At 42.1% G+C, this 15,554-nt stretch overlaps 1 long non-coding RNA gene across 1 annotated transcript in view; it reads left to right on the forward strand.

Moving 5' to 3' along the window:
• The first annotated feature begins 16 nt into the window (after nt 1-16).
• LOC107568563 (uncharacterized) overlaps nt 17-15,554 on the forward strand; it is a 27,632-nt gene continuing 12,094 nt past the window's right edge. The window contains exons 1-2 of the long non-coding RNA XR_001606776.1: nt 17-90; nt 5,553-5,626. This is a non-coding gene — a long non-coding RNA (uncharacterized lncRNA). The remainder of the gene's footprint in view (nt 91-5,552; nt 5,627-15,554) is intronic.

Here is a 15,554-nt window from a genome sequence, read left to right on the forward strand (position 1 = left end):
TATTTGCTGCTGTGGGAATTTACACGTACGTAAAGGAAAACGTAAAAAAAAGTCTTCGGCTGTGGAGCACAAAGGCACTTCCTTATTAATGTGAGTAAGCTTAAAATACTAAATCACGAAGCACTCAAGAAACATGGTTAAATATGGACAAATAGAGATTACAAGATTGTGACATGTTTCAATCTAATGTTCTATATAATTCAAACTATAATTTATATAGTGATCAGAGTAAATGAAAGTAGTCCGCTGTTGTTACAACTAACCCCATAGTTATTTAAAGGGTTGTAATAAAGTTGTGTTTAATAAATGTATTTCAGTCATAGATATTACTCATGCATTTCCTTTCTCAACTAATTACTGAGACACCTTGCCATATCTCAAAATGAATATCTGCTACATTTTGTAAAAATACTAACAACAGATAAACTCAATATTGTTTTAGACTGTAACACTGGATTTTCCGTAGTTGATGACACTAAAAAATTATTAATATTCCAATGCAAATTTCATTTGCATAAAGCAAAGCTAACAGCCATCAAACCCTGTTTCAGATTTTTGGTATATATTTAAAATATTTTATGACTCAGTGATCAAGCTGACTGTCAAAGTGTTTTTCTGTTCTCCTGCCTTGTTTCAGTCTCTTGACCTAGTTTTCCTTAGTTCCCTTGATTAGTTCATTCTGTTCACCTGTGTCCTGTTAATTTAGTCATTAGTCCCTTTTAGTAGCTTTTGTATAAGCACTCCCCGTTTCTATTCAGTCCTTACCTAGGGTGACCATACGTGCCATTTTCCCAGGACGCGTCCTGGCCAGGATTTCTATATTGCCTAAAATATCTGGGTTTTGGCTTTGTTTGCGTGTGCAGACCGATCGGAGTATGACATCTAAGTACCATACAGACAGTTATGCTTTCGAAACGCTCTCGAGGTACTTTGATGTCAAACACTGATCGGTCTGAGCCGCACTGCTTTTAAGTCAAACACACCTAATATGTAGCATAATTGCATGGCTTTGACCGTAGATCCCACCTTCTCACACGCCATGATTGGTCCATTATGTACAATGCTTGCATGTTATTGGTCAAACTACTTTTCGATCATAACCTTCAGCAAGCATGAAAACAAAGCCAAAACAAATCCTGGCCAGGACGTGTCCTGGGAAAATGGCACGTATGGTCACCCTACCTTACCGGTTATTGTTTATCTGAACACGTCGTTGGTTTGCCTTCCTCCTGGAATCCCTGTCTGTTTTCCTGTGGATTACTATTAAAGACTGTATGTTATTCATCTAACAGCAGTGTGACACTGACATGTAACATGAAGTGTAGGACTACATTTCTTCTGTTGAAATGACTCTAATATAGCAGTAGCTATGTTTCCATCCAAAGTTGAACTAGAAAACTAGAATATCACTTAAAATATTTGCGAATAAATCACCATTTTCATCCAGTGAGTCTAGGTCAGGGGTAGGCAAGTTCGGTCCTAGAGAACCTTTTTTGTCAATAATAAATTTCTTGCATCTCAGAGCACACAGACGAAACACAATAAACAAGGTCATGTCATCTTGCGTTTGGAGACAGAAACCTGCTGTTTGGGAATGCAGTCGTGTAAGATGTTCTGGGCGCTAATTATACCAAACCACTTTGATGACACGTTGGAAAAGGCATTTCAGAATGACAAAAAAGATTTCAGGTGCTGTGCGATGAGATCGGTCCCCTGGTTAGTCCTGTTATGTCATCCGTCAGAAAAACGCATTGCCATTGCGCTGTATAAGTTGCCCACATGTGCTGAATATAGGGTTTGTGGGGGAGATATTTGGCCTGAGCAAAACCACAGTTCACCGTTGTGTGTATTCTGTGTGTTGGGCCATTCGTGCACACATGATGAGCAAGTACATAAAATTAGAGAGAGATGAATGCAACTACACCACCCAGCATTCACCCTTCACCTGAGTCAAGTCAAGTTACCTTTATTTATATAGCACTTTATACAATACTGATTGTGTGAAAGCAGCTTTATAGTATCAAACAGGAAAATAGTTTGTCAATAATGCAAGAAGACAACAGCAGAGTCATTTTTCAGCTAAAGTCAGTTCATTGATGATTCAGTGATATCATCATCCAGTTCAGCTCTCTTGCAATAGTGTCTGTGCAATCAGTCAAGTGTCCCCAACTAAGCAAGCCAGAGGCGACAGCGGCAAGGAACCAAAACTCCATCGGTGACAGAATGGAGAAAAAACCTTGGGAGAAACCAGGCTCAGTCGGGGGGCCAGTTCTCTTCTGACCAGACGAAACCAGCAGTTCAGTTCCAGGCTGCAGCAAAGTCAGATTGTGCAGAGGACTCATCTGGTTCCTGTGGTCTTGTCCCGGTGGCCGTCTAGGAGACAAGGTCTTTACAGGGGATCTGTATCTGGGGCTCATCTAGTTGTCCTGGTCTCCGCTGTCTTTCAGGTTTCAGGGCTGTAGAGGTCCTTTCTAGGTGCTGATCCACCATCTGGTCTGAATACGTACTGGATTTGGGTGACTGCAGTGATCATCTGATCTGGATACAGACTGGATCTGGTGGCTACGGTGACCTCGGAATAAGAGAGAAACAGACTAATATTAGCGTAGATGCTGTTCTTCTAGCGATGTAGCAAGTACATCGGGTGTTATGAGAAGTGTTCCCGGTTCCGGTTGACCTAATTAATGCAGCCTAACAATCCTTTAACGGATTTGAATATTAGAAGCGTATTAGTGTGTTATAAGCCAGGTTAAAGAGATGGGTCTTTAGTCTAGATTTAAACTGCAAGAGTGTGTCTGCCCAGAGTTTGGGCGCTAAATAGGAAAAGGATCTGCCACCCGCAGTTGATTTTAAAATTGAACAATAATAGAAATAAACAAGTAAAGTATTACTTTTCTTGGCCCTGAACAAAAAGAAGAAGAAAGGCCTTTTTCTTTTACACTGTATTGTATTGTAATGTCACTGAGAAACTTCAATAAACCAACAAACCTTGATCAGAACAGAACAATTTGTAACATATTCATTCTGAATTAAAGTATGTTGTGGATGAATTACAAGATTCATCACTGGTTTCACTTTCAGTAGATGTAGCAGGGTTCTGGACTGTTTGGGTGTAAGCAGTAGTAGAAGAAAAAGGAGTAGGTGGTGGATGAAAAGGGATGTGTGGCACGTATGGATAAAAGGAGTGACTCTGCACAGTGCCATAGGCGCCGTCCTGTTTGTGTGCCATCATTTCATAAGCCCTGCATGCTGTTATATTGCTTCAGCACATGCACACATTACACCACCTGCGCTATCATGTTGGTCATGGTTTGTAGGATTTGTTCTTCCTTTTCTGCCTGCTCCATGTAGTGCTGAAAAAAACATCTCTGGACTAGACCTACTCTTACAACCTTCCGATTTCCTAAAGGAAGACCTCCGGAGGGTTTGTGTAGATGATGCTATGGATTGTCTTGAGCTATTACACCTGTCTAAAAGATAAACAAAAACTGTTTCAGTAAACACTTTATAATCATAAAGTCCTTTTTTCTTTGTTTTGTACAAACAAACTCTATCACAGGAGTTTTTAGATTTAAAGATATACAGTGTGGAAAATTACAGAAAATTTAAATATGAAAAAGAATGCATTTTTACACCAAGACGTAAACAACAACTCTTCTTGAAGTTAAACAAAGAAAAAAATCCTTGCAATATACAGGTTCCTAAAATGTGTCTATCTTTTGAATCTGACCACAAAATTTCTTATCAGACTGATTATTTTACTAGATACAGGTTTGTGCATTCACTAGATTTCCTGTTCATAGCCCACAGCATCAACTTTAGAGTAATGCATGCTTATTAAAACTACTCATTTTATGTTTGACAAAATGGATTTTGCAGTTCTTTTTGGGGACACAATAAATGCAGGAATTACCCACTATATGCTGATAAAGTTCATATTTTTCAGGTAAAGGTAAAAGCAACTTTCTTTAAGAAAGATTACTTTCAGAGTCCTGCTCAGACCACGTCAACATACAACACCATTAACCCCAATGCATGAACCCACTCTGACAGCCTGAAGTTTGTTAATCATGTTGGAAGACAGGGATGTGACCACTGGCACGCTGTCCTAGAATCCTGTCCATGTCATTGAAGTAATGAAATGTTGCCACCTGCTTCACTACGTCCGAGCTTTCTTTTTTCTGCCATATATCGCTGCCTAAGGATCTTTCATTTATTCTGTAAAATAGTCCAAGTTTTGTCGTATCGTTTAACAATCATCTTTGCTGGAACTTCTGTAAAGATTTGCGTGTTTTATTGATGTTTTCCATCAAGAATTGATGTCACTTCATTTTCAAATATGATATTTAAAAATGTTTGGACCTCATCGTTCATCCAAACAAACCTCTCGCTTTCTGCCATTTTTCTTATCACATGATCTGTTGAAGCAAAATCACATGACTTTTTTGATGAGCAGTAAGGTGCATTTCTTCTTGTAGGATAAACCGATAAGTTTATCATAATCATTTGAGTACATTTCAGAATTTTCCATCTAGCATTTTTAATGTGATATTCTAAAATGTGCATAAAAATAGGTGGATGGAAACATAGCTACTGTTATCATTAATGCTGAACTTGATGTTGTGTAATGTATTCTCCAGTTGTATTTATATTCAACATGTTGTTTCTTGCTCCAGCTCATTAAAAAAAGCATAGCGTTTATATCCGTTCCACAAATCACCATAAATATGCTAATTGGCACACCAGGGGCCTCATGTATAAAACTTCAATTAAAATTTCATTCTAAAAGTGTGCATACACAGAAAAGGCAGATTTTGAGAACACACTGTTGTTTTCAGATTTGTAAAACCGTACCAGAACCTGTGCAAAATTCCCTTTAGAAATCCTAGTCAGCAGCAGATTGTGCTTATATGCACCTCACCCCATCTCCTCCCCGAAATATCCAGATATTGAGCTTACAATGCCTAGTTTACTATGAATAACCTCATCTGCATTCAATTGCCATCCATGTGATACTTTAATGTTACAAGAAAATATTAGACACAGGCTGTAAATGTGTCACATTACATTTGTTAAAAATAATTTAATGTTATTGCCAACTTTATGCAGTTTTGCCTATAAAAACATATTTTAGGATGTTTCAATATTTTTACTGGAAACCAAATAGATAGCTACTTATTTTTTTCAGTGTAAATACAATTGTCTGACATTAGCATGAACAGAAAGAGACCACAGAAGAGCTTTTCATTAGGCATACGACACCAACAGCACACCTGTATGTGGCAGCAGCTATACAGTAGAGTCATCAGACCTATTCAAACTGATCAATGGACATTTCAACCACCAAACCAGTCCATCAGTGTCTGTAATTGTACCGTCTATGTTGCTAAGCCATTAACTAGTGACCAACAATAACTGGTGAACTGCAGCAATTTAATCACTGATGTGTGAATTTGACTTGAGATCGAGACATTTTAAACAGACATGAATTATGATGACATAAGGCTGTTTAATTACTGTAGTTTTTGTGATTGTTTGTCTCTTCCATCTAGAGTCAGTGGTGGAGATCAAACATCATGGATGAACCTCAAACATCTGGAGATAAAGATTTTTTTCCAGGATGCAGGTACTTTGAGTAACATATTAACTTTTATGTTACAGAAAAATAAATAAATAACCTTCTGTATGTTTTTTTTAAGTTTCAGTGCTTTGACATGTGTTGACAAAACGTCTCGTTTATGTATGTAACCCTCGTTCCCTGAAGGAGGAAACGGAGACGTCACGTTGGATGACCGATGAATTGGGATCTCGCTTAGAGAGACCAATCTACTTCGAGTGTAACTAAACGAGCCAATGCACATTGGCATGCAATTATTGTATCCAGCTGCTGCTGATCACAGCGTGAGTATAAGTAGGCAGCTGGTGCAGCGCATATTCAGGTTTTCGCTGAGGAGCCGAGCCGGTGACCCAGCCGCTCAGCGGTGGCTGTGGCAACGGGACATTCTCCTTCAGGGAACGAGGGTTACATACGTAACAGAGACGTTCCCTTTCAGTCTGTCACTCTCGACGTCACGTCGGATGACCGACGAATTGGGATCCCTACCAAAGGGCCACAGATACGGCTCCTTCCAGTGTCCTGTGGAAGCCTCCTGTGCCCCTTCTTTTTGGCGTAGGCCGGGGCTAACCACAAGAAGACCAGCTACTGCTGCTATGGCACTACCCACTCAGTAAGACTGGATAGCACAGGGAAAACGTACCCATACCACTTGGAACAGGAACGTTGCGGAAGCCCCATCCTTCCCGAAGAAGGTTTCGGAAGCTCTTACACATATGGACAACCGTTTAGGTGCATATGGAAGATTAGAGGTGATTGTAACCCTCTTGGAAAACAGCAGGAAGTCTGCTGGGGAAACACAGGCTCTGAGACTATACCATGGACTTTACACATATGGGATCCACTTAGGTCTCTACATATGGAACCCAGCCCACTACCGGTTCTCACGGATTCATCGAGTGAGGGCCTGCCGCCGGACGCTCCGCCACGTCTGGCTGCCGAGGGGACGGAGGAGCTCGACAGGGTCTACGATATGGACACTCTGGAGCAGTTTTAGCAAGCCGACCTGAAGCCGGGGCCTCTCAGTGCTTCTATCTGTTTGAGGTGAGAACACAGGAGGACATCGGCTCCAGACGAAGGCTATAGAATCTAGCGAACGTGTTGGGGGTCGCCCAGCCCACAGCTCTACAAATATCCATCAGCGAGGCGCCCCGAGCCAGCGCCCAGGAGGATGCAACACTTCTAGTAGAGTGAGCTCGCAACCTGATCGGGCAGGGCACACCCTGTGCCTGATAAGCCAGGGTGATCACATCCACTATCCAGTGGGCCATCCTCTGCTTGGAGATGGCATTCCCCTTCTGCCGGCCTCCGTGACAGACAAAGAGCTGGTCTGAGGTCCTGAAGCTTTGTGTCCAGTCTACGTAGCATCTCAATGCTCGTACGGGACAAAGCAAAGCTAGGGCTGGGTCTGCCTCCTCCGGGGGCAGCACTTGCAGGCTCACCACCTCATTCCTGAAGGGAGTAGTGGAAACCTTGGGCACATAGCCGGGCCGGGGCCTCAGGATTACCTGGGAGTCAGCCGGCCCAAACTCTAGGTACGAATCGTCGACCGAAAATGCGTGCAGGTCCCCTACCCTCTTGATGGAGGCCAATGCAAGCAGGAGCAGAGTTTTCATTGACAGAATCTTCAGCTCAACTGTCTGCAAACGCTCAAATGGGCCCTGCTGTAGTGCTCTGAGCACTAGAGACAGGTCCCAAGAGGGTATAGAGGGGGGCCGTTGAGGATTTAGCCTTCTCGCCCCCCTAAGGAACCTGATGATACTTCCCCACTGACTTCCCTTCCACAGGGTCGTGGTTGGCAGCAATCGCAGCCACATAGACTTTAAGGGTGGAGGGAGACAGACTTCGCTCCAACCCCTGCTGCAGAAAGGACAGCATGACTCTGATCGGACATTTCTGGGGGTCTTCTCGGTGAGAAGAATACCACTCAATGAACAGGATCCACTTCAAGGCATAAGCGTGTCTCTTAGACGGTACTCTCGCCGAAGTGATGGTGTCAACTACCTCTTGGGGTATCCATCCACATGCCACAGGCTGCCCCATCTCTGAGTCAGTAGATCCTTCCTCGGAGAAATCTGCCAAGGAGGGGCAGTCACAAGGAGCATCAGTTCCGGGAACCAAGTCTGAGTAGGCCAGTAAGGCGCCACGAGCAGGACCTGCTCCTCGACCTCCCTGATCTTGCACAGACACAGTGTCTGTGCAAGAAGGCTCACTGGGGGAAATGCATACTTGCGAAGGCTCCGCGGCCAGCTGTGTGCCAGTGCGTCCGTGCCGAGAGTTCCCTTGGTCAGGGAGTAGAACAACTGGCAGTGAGAGGTTTCTGGAGAGACAAACAGGTCTACCTGAGCAGCTCCAAAATTATTCCAAATCAGCTGGACCATCTGGGGATGGAGTCTCCATTCTCCCGGGAGCACAGTTCGTGACAGCTTGTCGGCTGCCTGGTTGTGCAGACCAGGAATGTGAATGGCACGAAGCTCTATCGCATCCTTCGCCAGTAGGACTGCGATCTCTGCACGCAAGACAGGGGCATCTGCTGCTTTCACTGAAGTGAAGTGGATGCCCCTAAACTTGGGAGGGTGCCGGGTGAACTGAATCACATAGTGGAGTCTGATGGTCTGACGGAGCCAACGAGACGGACTGAGAAGCGCTAGCCAGGCTCCCAGAAACCATACAAGTGGCACCAACGGAACCACCGATGTACCCGTGGTGGGGCAGCAAGGGGAAATGCAGGGACCCGGCCCGGGCATCTCGTTGCCGGTCCGAAGCGTGGTCAGCGTGTGCGCAACACTTATCTGCGTTCGGGCAGAGGGTGCTTGAGTAGTACGTTTGATCACACTTTTGAACCACCCACAGCTGCTCACTGGCGAGAGAGGAGGGTGAGTGTGATCCAAGACTGGCTCGTCCACAACTCCACTTCCCTTCTGGGGACCCAGAGATAGAAGAAACTGCTCTTTTGTAGAGGTTTTGGGTATCACTGTCTGTGAAGTCAGTGGTGGGGAAAAAAGAAATAAAAGATTCTCCGCCCAGCCCTCCTCCGGGGGAGGGAGTGGTGCGTTCACCATCTCCCGAAGAGCAGCTCCCTCCATTTCTGGGTTGCCCGTCTCAGGGCCTCTTGCTCTTCAGCTTGCCACCAGGTTTGCTTGCGACCGGCTCCACGGCGCAGCTTTGCTGGAGGCTGCTGTGTTTACTGAGCGGGAGTGGCAGCAGGGGGCCGCCCTCGGCGACGAGTAGACTGAGGCACTGCCGCCGGTGGCCGGGTGGAGGCAGCAGCTGCACGTGCAGCGTGCTGAACTCATTGAGTTTCTCCGAAGCAGTAGTCAGGAGCAGAACAAAACAATTGATCGGCTCTGAAGCGAAAAGCTGAATATGCGCTACACCAGCTGCCTAATTATACTCATGCTGTGATCAGCGGCAGCTGGATGCAATAATCGCATGCCAATGTGCATTGGCTCGTTTAGTTACACTCGAAGTAGATTGGTCTCTCTAAGCGAGATCCCAATTCGTCGGTCATCTAACGTGACGTCGAGAGTGACCGACTGAAAGGGAACAGAAGGCTAATTTCAGTCTAAGTTGGCCTCACACAGTGTAACACTTTACTTTTAAATAAAAATACATTAAGTTTTGTTTTGTTTAAAGAGTCATCATTTGGTCAAGTCAAGTCGGAAGGAAAGTGAACAAAGGATACATGCACACATTATGTCTCCAATTTTGGTCACATAACATGACTATTTAAATTTTGCAAGCATCAAGAAAACCAATATAACCAAAACTCAAGACTTGAAGCTTCTTCACAGTGCATTTACAGTATTTGTGTGTATTTCCAGCTCACCACCAAATCACAGTTAATTGAGAGTATCATACAGTGAAGAAACATTTGCATAGCATCAACATAACACTTAATAAGAAATCCCACATCAACACTATTTCAATAGACCAAGGCCCAATCCCAATTCTACCCCTTAGCCCTTCCCCTTTCCCCTACCCCTCCGTTTTGCGCGTTCACGTGAAGGGGTAGGGGTGTCTCAATTCTCTTTTGGTTGGAGGAGTAGGGGTAAGGGGAAGGGCCAGATAGCCCTTCAAACAAAGAATTTTCGGGACCACACTTCAAACGAAGGGGTATGAATTATCTCAGCGTAAACCGGCTTCAGCAGCAACATGGCTGCCCGAGCTAACACAAAGACTCATAAATGTAAGCATTTTTGGCATTAATAAAGGTTTTAACGAAAAGTAATCATTTGTTTTGTTACATTCAATCGTGAGTTCATATTTACGGTCATGTTACTCAAAGAAATGTTAGCATAAAATCGCTAAAGTTTGCTAACTAACGTCATATCATTACAGACTGCACGATAGTGCCACAACATATTTTCATGTCTGATCAGGACGATAACCACCGTAGACACTGAGGGGGCTAGTCCCCCCAATAATTCGAAATCGCTAAACCCTTTTCTTAAATATTGCCAATTCAAGAGAGAGAGACAGAGATGAAAGTTGCATGTGTGCGTCTGTGCGTTTCTCTTTTTAGAGTGAGTTTACTTCAAAAACAGCGATTTTATCCTCTCGTTGCTGGAAAATATAATGTAGTGATTCAGTATTTAAACTGTTTTTAATAAAAGCCGTGGGGCAGCGTTGACAAGTTTCTTTGCTCCTGGATGTGTGAGCTGTGCGATCTCTGAAATGTGTGTGTGTGTGTGTGTGTGTCAGTAAGCAGCACATTAATATAGAACGGTAATTAAAGGCTCTAATGCACACCAGCACACCAGTATAGGTGTGTGTATTGTAGGAGCTAGACGACGTACGATGACGTGTGACGGTATAGTAGTGGTGTCCCAATTCTTAGGGGAATATTTTCACCCCTACCCCTTGACACTCTGTTTCAAGGGACAAGGGGTAGGCGGAGGGGTAGGGGAAGGGGTATAAAATAGAATTGGGATTGGGCCCAAGTCTTCAAAGAGAAGTAAGGTAAAGAGTCAGTCAGCTGTTTCCATTACGAACTAGGCTTGATATTTGTTACTTACGCACCACTCCGTCCGCATTCATTAGAAAACGATTCCACAATATCTCAAAAACATCGTATTACTCACATTCACTGTATAGTCTCGATTTGCGATGGTTAAAACTGTGTTCTGAAGTTCTGAAACTCACTTCCTTGATACTCCAACAAAGGCAGAACAAAGTATATTCCAGACGCAGGCGCTATCGATTATCCTTTATTCCATGTCTCCATTTACATTGGCTGGGAACTCAGTCGCTGCTGTACTCGCTCTCTGATACACAAGCTACGGCAGTGTAAAGAGTTTTTCAGATGCAGATACAAACTAGCAGCCTTTAATCTGTTAGGCCCAGTAAATCGTAGACGCAATCAACTTTTCGCTGTGAAAAACAACAAATACGCCCATTAAGGGTGCTTTCACACTAGCACTTTTGGTGTGCACCCGGGTTCGATTGACGTCAGAGTTTGGTACGTTTGGATGATGTGAACGCTGTCTTCCGAACTCGGGGAAAGTCATTTCACTCGGCGGCCATCTTTGAAATGCCTCCCAGGCATGCAAGTGCAGCTCCTATCTCTTTGAATAGGGAAACATCAAATTCTCCAAAACTGTTTGCCAAGCTTATGATGAAATTTCATATTTAAAATCACCAATGAAATCTGACAACAACTATCCCATAAATGTTGTTTCTTTTGTTCAAATAGCATTAAAAAAAGCGAATTTTTCAGGCTAGACAAGCCAGTGCGCATGCGCAGTCCTAAGTGCACATCTCCGAACGCTAACTGTTTTCATAGCAACAGGGACTTCTAACGGCAGCTGCAGTAACGCGATTACTTTACAGATTAGTGATTGGCTCTTTTATTCAGAAGGCGGGGCTTCCTTCGACAGAGCGGCCATATTGAGCGTTGCAATTTCGTGATATGACTTCATGCTCTGCAGCGAGCGAATTTGCAGGTCAGAGTTCACCAAGCTTGAACTTTGGAACACAGCGAAATGCGAAACTTTTTGCACAAGCTTTGCGGTTCCAGTCTGATGCATTCACATGCGCATGAATGGAAGTCAATGGAATGAAAAGTGTAGGTTGACTGCCCCTTAAGACTTCCAAGCAAACTCTCTCTGTCAAGCTCCCGTCATCTCTTTCAGCCGAAGAATTACATCATTCTCCTTCCGGTATTCTCAACTGGACTAATGTAAACGTCATCTTTATTGTGGCCAGCGTTAGATTATATATAGATATAGTGTCTTCAATATATACCGTTCATCTGAGCGATTATAAATTCATATCAAATCATTAATTTTATTAAAATAAAAATGGAAGTTCCTTGTCACAACAGGGCACCACTAAATGTAGTGATTTCAATGTAAGAACAAATACAGGACACCACTAAATGTAGGTGGTTTTAGATCTAAGTAGCACCACACGTGTAATGGCTTTGGGCTTTAATATTAGTATTAATATTTAGTTTTGGTCACACTATTTTATAGGGCACCAGCCAAGGAAATAAATAAGAATTGCATCAATTATAAAAAGTAGTAGGATTTAAGAGATATCGTTAACTTGTAAAGTCTCTAACTGTATTATCAACACAAGGAAGACACAAGTGTAATTAAGGGGTTTTAACAAAAGGATAGACAAGAGTTACTAACAATTACTAAATGGAAACAATGAATGGATAATGTGCAAAAGACTGATAGATGGAAGTGACTGATTTGGATGTTTCTATGGATCAGTGACATTTCCTCCGAGGAGGCAGTGCCACCTCAAAATATTGGATGAGAAAAAAATTTGTAGTACAAAAATAAAACAACGCCAATATTACAAAATATAACATTAAAAAGCATATAAATCATTGTTTTTCTAAAGAAACATTGTCCAAGAGAGACACCAGAAGGTTAAGTTACAGCGGGAGTCCACGTCTCTCTCTCCTCTCCTGAGCCCATTGAGCTTTAACAGACCCCCTAAAGCATGCGGTGAGTTTGGTGGGGGGTAATTGAGAATGATTGGGGGAAAGTCACGTGAGGAGGCAATGCCTCCATCGCGATATGATTGGATATGACTGGTTATGTTCGGCTGTGATTGGTTCATACGATAAATCCTGCCTCTTGTGTTCATTCACGCTCCTCGTAGATTTAAAGTAAATATCTGTGTCTGTGACCAATAGTTATTTACCAAGCTTTGATGACTGATGATGCTTAAAATTCAAAAATAGTTCAAAGTTAACTATTTAAAAGAATAGCTGAACATAAGTTCACAAATAAAATATATATTTTTAATTGTTTCTGCCTTGAGTTAAACTGCCCGGTCCTGCAGATTTGCTTTATTCAACATCAAGAAGATCAGGTCCTTTCTTTCAGAACATGCTTCACAACTCCTTGTTCAAGCTCTTGTTCTGTCCAGGCTGGACTATTGCAATGCTCTCTTGGCAGGTCTTCCAGCCACTTCTATCAAACCTCTACAATTAATCAATTTTTAACAAGCCGAAAAGAATGCACGTCACACCTCTGTTTATCAGTTTGCACTGGATTCAAGGCATTAATGTTTGCCTACTAAACCACCACTGGCTCTGCACCTCTTTACCTAAATTCATTACTTCAGAGTTATGTGCCTCTAGAAGCTTGCGTTCTGCAAGTAAACAGTGTTTTATTGTGCCATCCCAAAGAGACACAAAATCACTTTCACAGACTTTTTCTTTAACTGTTCCCTCCTGGTGGAATGACCTGCACAACTCAATCTGAGCACCTGAGTCCTTAACCATCTTCAAGAATCGGCTAAAAACACATCTCTTCCATCTTTATTTGACCCTCTAATTCTAACACTCTCTATTCTAATTCTGTTCTTTATTATTTTTTAAACTTACCCCTTTTAGACTTGCACTATTTATTTACTAACTGCTTGTTTTCTTTAAAGAAAAAAACTAACACTTGCTTCTCTTATCTTTTTGCATTCTATCTATTTGTTTTCTTTTTATTTATTATACAATTATAAGTCTACAACATCAACTCTGCAATGGATATTAATATCCAAAATATAGTGAAAACACTATTTATTAGCACAGTAACAAGACCGGCAGTTTAAGACATTAACTTGTGAGCACAAAACACAAGATACTTCTCTTTTCAATATGAATAAGGCTTTATTGGATAAATCTAAGACATATAAACTAATCTAACACATAAACATGCATTCACACAAGTTGCAGAAAGAGAGAAAGTGAGGAAATAATTAGTTTAAGAGAATGAAAATGTGAAATCCCAAGTTTGTTGATAGACCTGAACAACCATCAATCACTTAATTAACCCTCGCATTGAGTTCCTCAATGAGGTTACAATTTATATTAAATGCACCAGTTCAGCTAGGATCTTTTATCCTTACAGTCGCCCATTTGACCGCAATGGGTCACATATAGGTGAATCCGATGGGATCACTTGCTCAGTGATGGTCTATCCTTGATATGTTAACTCCTTTGTGATGTTTGCAGCTGTAGAAACTTTCTGAGGGCTGTTTTCATATGCAGAACATTCAGTCTCAGCAGGTGTGTGTTGCTTGAGTTTGGCAGGTGGATGAATGTCTCCAGAGTTTCTACCTGTGGTTGAGCTCAGCATGTGAGCACAGTTCAGTGAGTCAGTCTGGGCCTTTATGTCTTGTTCAGTTTACGTGTCATTCTTTTATGGAGAAACCTCTGCTCCTTGTGGCACCTTTCCTAGGACGATAGTCTGACCCATCTTCATGAATCCTATCACCTCCGGCGGTGCGGTTATCTGGACAGACTTCAATAGGTTAAGGGGTTCTCCTTGCTTACACACTGCTTTGTGTGAGACACCTGAAAAGCATCTTAATGGCCATTCAATGACTGAATTCTGATCAACTTAACGTTGTCACCCATGGAGTAATATAGAAAAGTCATAAGTTAACAAGAACAATGAAACAAAAGAGAAACCCGATGAATTCATGTCAGCAAGTGCGAGTGGTACATCTGGAGTTAAATATCTTTCAAGATCATATATGGTAAAGTGGTCCCATGTCAGCATTAATTTAGGTATTCTTGTTCTGAATGAGTCAAAGGAAATGCAGCAAGATGTCAGTATAACTTGAACATTAATGTAGAGGTATGCATCAATAAACAAGCCATATAATTACAATAATAATAATAATAATCACAATCATTGTGTAGGTATATATAATAATCACACTGTTCATTCAGGAATCTTACAAAGCAAGTCACTTATTCTAAGAAGTGACTTAGAACATGATTTAGTATTCTTCTAGAATGGAAATCCTGAATTCCTTGTATCCAATGGACCAATGTCCATGGCTTTAGTTGCAGTTGCTCTCATTACAGTCATATCTGTGGGCAGAAATGTGTTCACCTGTTTCGGTGTTGTCTGTTTGGCAAATGTTGTTTTATGGTGTTGTTCACACATGCAGATCTCTGTGGCACATAAAGACATCTGGTAATTTGGTCTGATGTTTAGTATTTTACATTCCCCTTTCATTATTTTTCAAGTAAATTTAAAAGATCAAATAGTGCTGTGTGGCTGCATTCGACCGTGGCTTTGTGTAAATACAGTCATGCTCCAAACAAAGGAAGGAAGTTTTACAATTGTGATGTAAATTTGGTCCTGTTGCTGTAACCGGTAACCAGCCTCAGAATGCGAGTATGAGATGAGATCTGGATCAAAATACTTCCATGCAGATATTTTCTAGTTTTTTCAAGGAGCAAGATTAGGTGCAAATTCAGAGCTTCTGAATTCTGCATTGAAATTTGATTGTTTCAATTTCCAAATAATGTTAGCCACTCTCTCTGGTCCTTTATTGTCACTGATCACAGGTACCAGCGAAATTAGCCATCCACCTGTCCATACATACAATATGACAAGGGGGTAGACAGGACAGGAGGACAGGGAATTTTTAGAAGAAATACAGCATAACATGAGGGAAGGGAGGAGAT

This window comes from Sinocyclocheilus grahami, unplaced genomic scaffold (genome assembly GCF_001515645.1).
Source record: "Sinocyclocheilus grahami isolate Dianchi unplaced genomic scaffold, SAMN03320097.WGS_v1.1 scaffold1257.1, whole genome shotgun sequence".
Classification (NCBI taxonomy): Eukaryota; Metazoa; Chordata; class Actinopteri; order Cypriniformes; family Cyprinidae; genus Sinocyclocheilus; species Sinocyclocheilus grahami.